The sequence below is a fragment of the Bufo gargarizans genome, chromosome 1 (genome assembly GCF_014858855.1).
Source record: "Bufo gargarizans isolate SCDJY-AF-19 chromosome 1, ASM1485885v1, whole genome shotgun sequence".
NCBI lineage: Eukaryota > Metazoa > Chordata > Amphibia > Anura > Bufonidae > Bufo > Bufo gargarizans.
The window spans coordinates 623,639,275-623,646,618 of NC_058080.1; the positions used below are offsets into that span (position 1 = coordinate 623,639,275).

At 37.4% G+C, this 7,344-nt stretch overlaps 1 long non-coding RNA gene across 1 annotated transcript; it reads left to right on the forward strand.

Moving 5' to 3' along the window:
• Positions 1 to 570: 570 nt before the first annotated feature.
• On the forward strand, positions 571 to 4,785 carry LOC122938467. The gene is made up of 3 exons (XR_006390026.1): positions 571 to 708; positions 2,222 to 2,319; positions 4,694 to 4,785. It is a non-coding gene; the product is annotated as an uncharacterized LOC122938467 (long non-coding RNA).
• The last annotated feature ends 2,559 nt before the right edge of the window (positions 4,786 to 7,344 follow it).

Consider the following 7,344-nt stretch of genomic DNA (forward strand, 5'->3'; position numbering starts at 1 on the left):
ACTGTAGGTGTGTGAGAGCCTCACCTTTTGAATAAGAATCACTTGGATATCTATTTATGGGTTTAGCACTGGGACTATATGCTTTATTTATTTGGAGTGCAAGTAGAAAACCTTTATTTGAGGCCTCCTGTATTCAGTTCCTATTGTACTGGGGCTCACAGATTGTTTCCAGTCCCCTGCTTATGATACTTTTATGTCTGCACAACAATTGGATACAGATTGGCTTACAATGTTGCCTCTATTTATGCCATAGAGGTCAATGTAGCCGTATCTCTCTGTCCATACAGCTGCCAAACTTCTATTTCCTGACTTGCTATTCTAGCTATCTGACACTAGGGGTCGGCTTCACACACCGTATCTAATCAGTCACAATCTGCCACTATATGCTTTTATATAAAGTCTGTATCTCAGCGTGAAAGACTCCTCTTATTTCCTCACAAACTGCCTAAAACCGACATCACATAACTACACCCCTCCCGACATGTTTCGCCGCTGTTGCGGCTTCGTCAGGGGATGCGGGGTATATGTGTGCGCGCGCTCACTGTGGCCTCCCTTTATGCCTTCCAGAGTCCCACCCCCCGGAGCCATGTAGCCAATCCCGTCTACACGTGTGGCCCGGTCAGGTTTCAGCTGCATGACGTGTAAACTGGGCGCTTCTCCTTTTCGGTCTCCAGGTGATGACGTCCGGTCTCCTCTTGACGACGTCAGGTAATGTTTACATGTGTACGATAGATATCTAATATAGTAGACAATCATACAAGATTCACCACATGGACCATTCGATTTTTACAATACTTAATTTTTTATGTAAGCGCTCATTACTCAGTATACAGATAGTAGTTATTACCCGATTTTCATTTTTAAATTTTTAAATGGCTATAATTAAATAGATCTACCAAATTGGGTTCAGGGTGAATGAGTATTTTTTGAGATGAGGAAGAGGGGGGGGGGGGGGATGATATGGAGAATAGGTATACACTCCTCCCATAGATTTCAATTTCGATTTTAGTAATCAAGCTTATTTTATTATATTATATATTTATATATTTCTTATTTTTTATATTTGTTTAATTATTCATATTTTTTGGTTTTTATTTTATTTTTATTTTTTTTATTTTTTTGATATATATATATAGTCTATGGTTTTATTGAGTGAATTCTTATTATATGTGGTCCCTCTTTTAGGGATCTATCATCGCCTCCCTGATAGTTTCATCCTCCCCTTTATTTTTTATTTGTTTTTTCTTCCATTTATATATTATATTGGTTTTATACCTAATAATAATATTTGATCTTGATTGATTCCATTTATTTTTTTATTATTTTTATTATTATCATTATTATTATTTTTGTTTATATATTGTGTCATTAATACTTGAACCAAAAATTAATGGGTAGATTTAATTATATAAAAAAAAAAAAGGGTTGGTTGGTAAATTTCTGGGAATTTATATATTATATTGGTTTTATACCTAATAATAATATTTGATCTTGATTGATTCCATTTGTTTTTTTATTTTTATTATCATTAATATTATTTTTGTTTATATATTGTATCATTAATACTTGAGCCAAAAAATAATGGGTAGAATTTATTATATAAAAATAAGGGTTGGTGGGTAAATTTCTGGGAATTTTAAGGGTATCACTAATCTTCATTTCTTCTCCTTTATGTTATTTTAATTTGTCATTAACAAAATAAGTTTATTATTAGTATTCAATGCGCTATGACATTAAATGAAGGCTGTATATGAAAAGCCCTCATTTAGACCTACTGGACTTAGGGTTTGTAACCTTTGAATCCATCTGGCTTCTTCTTGTAAAAGTTTGGTGTCCAGATTTTCACTCCTAGGTCCCAACGTCTTTTTTGTCAGACCCCAAAATTTTAGGACTTCAATATTTCCCCCATGGGCATATGTAATGTGCCTATATAGAGAGGTGTCTTTCCCTGTATTTATTGCACTGATATGTCCGGATATTCTCCGCCTTAATTCCTGTGTGGTTTTGCCCACATACAGTTTTGGGCAATTACATGATGCAATATAGATGATTCCGCTACTGCGGCAATTGAAATATTCTCTTATTGTATATTCACGTCCGTCTGAGGGGTTTCTGAATTTTTTTACTTTGGGTAGGTACTTACAAAAAGTACAATTCCCACATGGGAAGGAGCCAACAATACTGGATTTTAACCAAGTTTTGTTTATTGTTTCATTTGTAGGCAGGAAGCTATGAACCAATTTATCCTTCAAATTTTGTCCCCTCCTGTACGTCACACTGGGATATGATGACAGAACAGATCTCAGTTCATCATCGCTGGTAAGTATCCTCCAGTGTTTTTTCAAAATTTTCATTATTTGTTGGTTATTGCAGTCATATGTACCAATACATCTTATCTTCTTTTCTTCATTTTTCTTTTTATGCTCATGCGATAAAAGTTCTTCCCTCTTAATGTTCTTGACACGATTATAGGCCCTTTTTAGGCATTTCCCAGGGTAGCCTCTATTCCTGAATCTTTTATAGAGGTCACCAGCCTCCTTTTTAAAAGAGTCCTCCGTTGTACAGTTTCTCTTAGCTCTTAAGTATTGTCCTACTGGTATACCTCTCTTCAAGGCTACCGGGTGCCAGCTCGTCCAATGCAGGAGGCTATTGGTCGCTGTAGGTTTCCTAAAAATATCAGTTAGAACTTGGCCTTCCGAGTCTTTTTGGATTTTTAAATCCAAAAAACAAATTTGATTCAGATGTATTTCAAATGTGAAATGCATACCTATTTTATTATGGTTCAAAGTGGCAACAAAAGTATGGAATAGTTCTTTATCTCCATCCCAAAACAACAGAACATCGTCGATAAACCTCCCCCAAAACAAAATGTGATCAGTGAATTTGGCCATTTTCTCCGTGAATACTAAAGTGTCCTCCCACCATCCCAGAAATAAATTTGCGAAAGTCGGTGCACATGGTGTCCCCATCGCGGTACCTTTCATCTGCTGATAAAAGGCACCGCTACAGAGAAAATAGTTGTGACTTAAAATGAATTTCAATAAACATAGTATAAACTCATTGTGTTCATGGAATGTGGTACTTTTGGTATCCAAAAAATATTTTATAGCCTCTAGGCCCAATGTGTGGTCAATATTGCTATAAAGAGCTTCCACATCCAGGCTCGCCAAATATGTGGATGAAGATAAAGAGATACCCCTAATTTTGGCTAGAACATCAGTCGTATCTTTTATATACGACGGTAGAGATGACACAAAAGGTCTCAATATTTCATCCACATATTCACTAGACGGCTGGCTTAGAGAATCATTGCCAGAGACTATCGGGCGCCCAGGTATTGGATTCTTTCCTTTGTGCACCTTTGGTAGTGCATAAAAGGTGGGGATTGTGGGATTCTTGTTGTATAGGAAGTCAAACTCGTCTTTAGATATAAGACTATTGTCTTTAGCTGACTTCAAGATCTCTTTTAGATCTTCCAGATATTTCCTAGTGGGATTTTCATGTAAGATTTGATAAATTTCCTCATCCATTAGCAACCTGTTCACCATTTCTTCATATTCTTTCCTATCCTGAATAACTATATTCCCTCCCTTATCACTAGGTTTGATAACTATTTCTTTGTTGGTTCTCAGTTCATTCAACGCATTAATTTCTTCCTCTGTTAAATTTCCAGGATTTACATCCTTAATTACTTTTAAATTATTTATATCCTGGGAAACCAAATGAACAAATGTCTCGATCTTTTGGAATTGTGAGAAGGGAGGTGTCCATTTGGATCTAGGTTTCAGGTCTGTCAATGGAAGAGTGATATCCACATTATAGCCCTCACTCTCCAGATGTAGACTCTCCAATATTTCTAGGGTTTGTTGTTCCTTTTGGATCAATTTTCCAGTCTCTATATTTGCGCTGGAAAATTGCTTGTGCAGTGCCAATTTTCGTGCAAAAAGGTTTATATCTTTAATCCAGCTAAATTTATCAAATTTAGGTACTGGTGTGAATGTTAGGCCTTTTTTTAATAAAGTGACTTGTGCTATTGACAATAAGTGTCTTGAAAGGTTTATAATCTGGGTGGAGTTGTCGCTTTCCTTCCGATCTATTTTGTGCTGTATCCCCATTTCTCCCTGTCCCTCGGTTGGGCACTGTTGTGTCCTAAAAAAAGAGGGGCTATGGGTGGTACAGCAAAGATGTTGGGTTGTGTTGTCGCAGTTTGACTCTGATTTTGCTGTGTTCCGGGATTTATCCCACTTGCACCCATTTGTCCTGATGTTATTAATGTTGTCTCCAGGGGGGTAGAGATATCCAAAGACGTTTTGGGCCTCACTGAGATACCCATAGCCGTCTTGTTCTGACTTCCCATATTCATATTTGAAAAAGCAAAACCACCCAAGAAAGATGATGCCCCACTTAATTGTGGTTGTACACATTCTGATCCCTTTTCTTTTGGATTACCAGTTTTTTTCTGGTCTCTGAATCTGTTGTATCTCACTTTTCTCTTTGTACCGCCCCTATTTCTGGGGTCTTGATTATTTACACTTTCGGTACCAGATGTATCAGATTCAGAGTAATCAGTGTATCTCGTATTTCTTAACGGGTAGTTCTGTTTATTTTTCCAATTATATATTCGATTATTATCAAAGTCCAACTTATCACGAATATACTTTCTATGTTTTCTTTCTTTTATTTCCTCTTTTAGGATTTCAAGGCTCTTCTGTAATCTCACTTCCTGATTTTTGAAATCAGGGTGCTGTTCGAAGGTAAGTATCTCCTTCACCTCCTGATTCAGTTGTTCCACTGTCCGTTCAAAATTACGCTTTTCATATTCGACCATATATCTCATGAGTCTCAAAGAACTTTCAGTCTGTATCTCATCCCATCCCTTGACGTATTCAAGGTCTTCAGTGTGGATGTTGGGTCTTAAGGTGTTTCTCAGACCCCTATATACAATTTTTTGACTTAAATACGTCTCAAGACTGGCTATTTCCCACCAGGATCGGTAATACTGCTTATATGTTTTGCTAAGATTTTTGAAACCTGTCAGTATGTCCGTACTATTTAAGGGGATTGCCTGTTGTGAAAAAACCTGATTGGCTTCTAGATTAAATATATCTTTACTTATGCCCTGAGCCAGAAAGCCTGACCCATGCCCTTCATTCTCTGGATCAGCATGATTACAACAATATCCCATATGTATAGATTTTATATGTCTAAATAGGGTAAAAATAAATTTAAACTTTGAGGGAAAAAAAACTAATTTTTTTACATCACTATATTCTGCCCCCCCCCCCCCCCCATAACTTTTTTATACTTGTCTACTGCGCTGTTTAGGGGCTCATTTTTATTGCGGGATAATCCGTAGTTTTTATTGATACCATTTTAGAATGTGAGTGACTTTTTGATAACTTTATTTTTTATTTTTTTGGGTAAGAGAAGCAATGAAAAAATAGCAAATCGGCCATTTTGACCCTTTTTTCCATTACGCCATTCGCCGCATTGGAAATTTAATATTTTTTTTAAATATTGGCGTTTTTGGTCGCTGTGATACCCATGATGTTTATATTTATTGTTAGTTATTTTTTAATTAAATGGAAAGGGGGGGGGATTTAAACGTTTATATTTTTTGATATACAGTATATTTTAACTTTTTTATTTTTTGTGATGATTTTGAAACTCATATATGAGCCTATAAATGATGTTTTTTAATTTTGTACTATCAGGGATTTTTTAAATGGGTCTTGAACTAAGACTTGCTCATTTTTTATCCTCGGCTGCCATCTGGTGGCCAAAATAGGAATTGCAGCATGAACACTATCAGCCTCGTCAGCGAGGCTGATGGTGTTTAGCGCAACTACCGATGCCCCCATTGGCCGCAGGGGGTGTCAGTAGGAAACCTGGAAACCCGAGCTTCCAGGTTTTTGCGCATTTAGATGCTGTGATCTCACTTGATCACTGCATCTAAAGCCTTTAATTACCGCAAAGGGAATTATTGACAGTCACAGTAATTAGCCGCATATCTCTGCTGTTTGTAACAGCAGAGACTTGCTGGCCATGATGTCCACTGCACGTGCGAGCGGGGGCCATGTTTGCCTACATGTACGGCGCTGGTAGCAAAGGGGTTAAAGTGCAAAGGACATGGCGGTTGCAGAGAAAGCAAAGCCTCTCTGTAATGGCAACACCCCTGTCACCTTTAAAGCTTCATTTGTATATATTAAAACATAATTTTTTTTCAGCAATGTGGACACATAGGAACATGGGACCAACACAGATGCCTTCATCTGACAAATGCACATGTAACAGGTCAGCCAGTTTCATAGGTACAAATCTGCTGACAGATGCCCTTTATATGGGGCTAATCTTGCCTCCTCATCATCACAAAGATGCTAGTAGAGACCCAACACTTCCACCACTCTTGGCACTTTCACATTGTATCAAGAAATTGTCACTGTAAAAAATCTTCATAGCTAGTTTACAACTGTTGTCTCTTGTCCACATTCTGGCCTAGAGTGAGCCATGTTCTTCTAGAGTATCCACCTTCTATATCTCTGTCTAATTGACTGGCAGTGCAATAGGTATAACCCTACAAAACCTCTCTGTCTAACGCTTCACAGCCCTACACTCCATCTGGGACAACACACAATGTTATAGCAAAAAAAAACTATGGGACCAATTATCAAACATTATACCAACTTTATTTCAATAATATATATAAAATATGGAGAGAAAAGGCAAGATGGACAAATATATACAGAGAAGGTGCAATAGGGCCAGTCATGCCCCTACCATAATGGTAAAGGCTAGAGTGTATGGGATCGCTGAAGGTCACAAGGCCACATGAGAAGGATATATGATGCTTAGTGAGGGGTGAAACGTGTCAATTAGGAAAGTGCTGTGTTTTAGGGGCTGTGGGATGTTTTTAAAGGGTCCTGTTTGGATCCTTGTGTGTGTATTTGGGGGGTTAAGGGTGGAGGTTGCTGGGGTGGTGGGGAAGGCTTTTGATGATGCTGTGGCTGCAGGGAGCTTTCTGGTCACATGCCTCTGGGAATTCTTCTAGGTTCTAAGTTGCAAGGATGCAATGATACAATTATATAAACCCCTAACTTTTCATTAGTTATTACTCAGTATAGTTTTCCTGTGCTACAGAGGAATAAAACTCTACAATGCTGAAAACATAGTGCACTCAAATTAAACTGTACTTGCTACTGATTCCAACATTGTGCATGTCACACATAGAAGGAACTGGAATGCTGCGAATCATTGAAATATTGTTGTTTATATACCATATCTAGCAAAGTAATCTTTTTTTAACTACAGAGACATATTCACCAATACTGGTTACATTGGTTACTT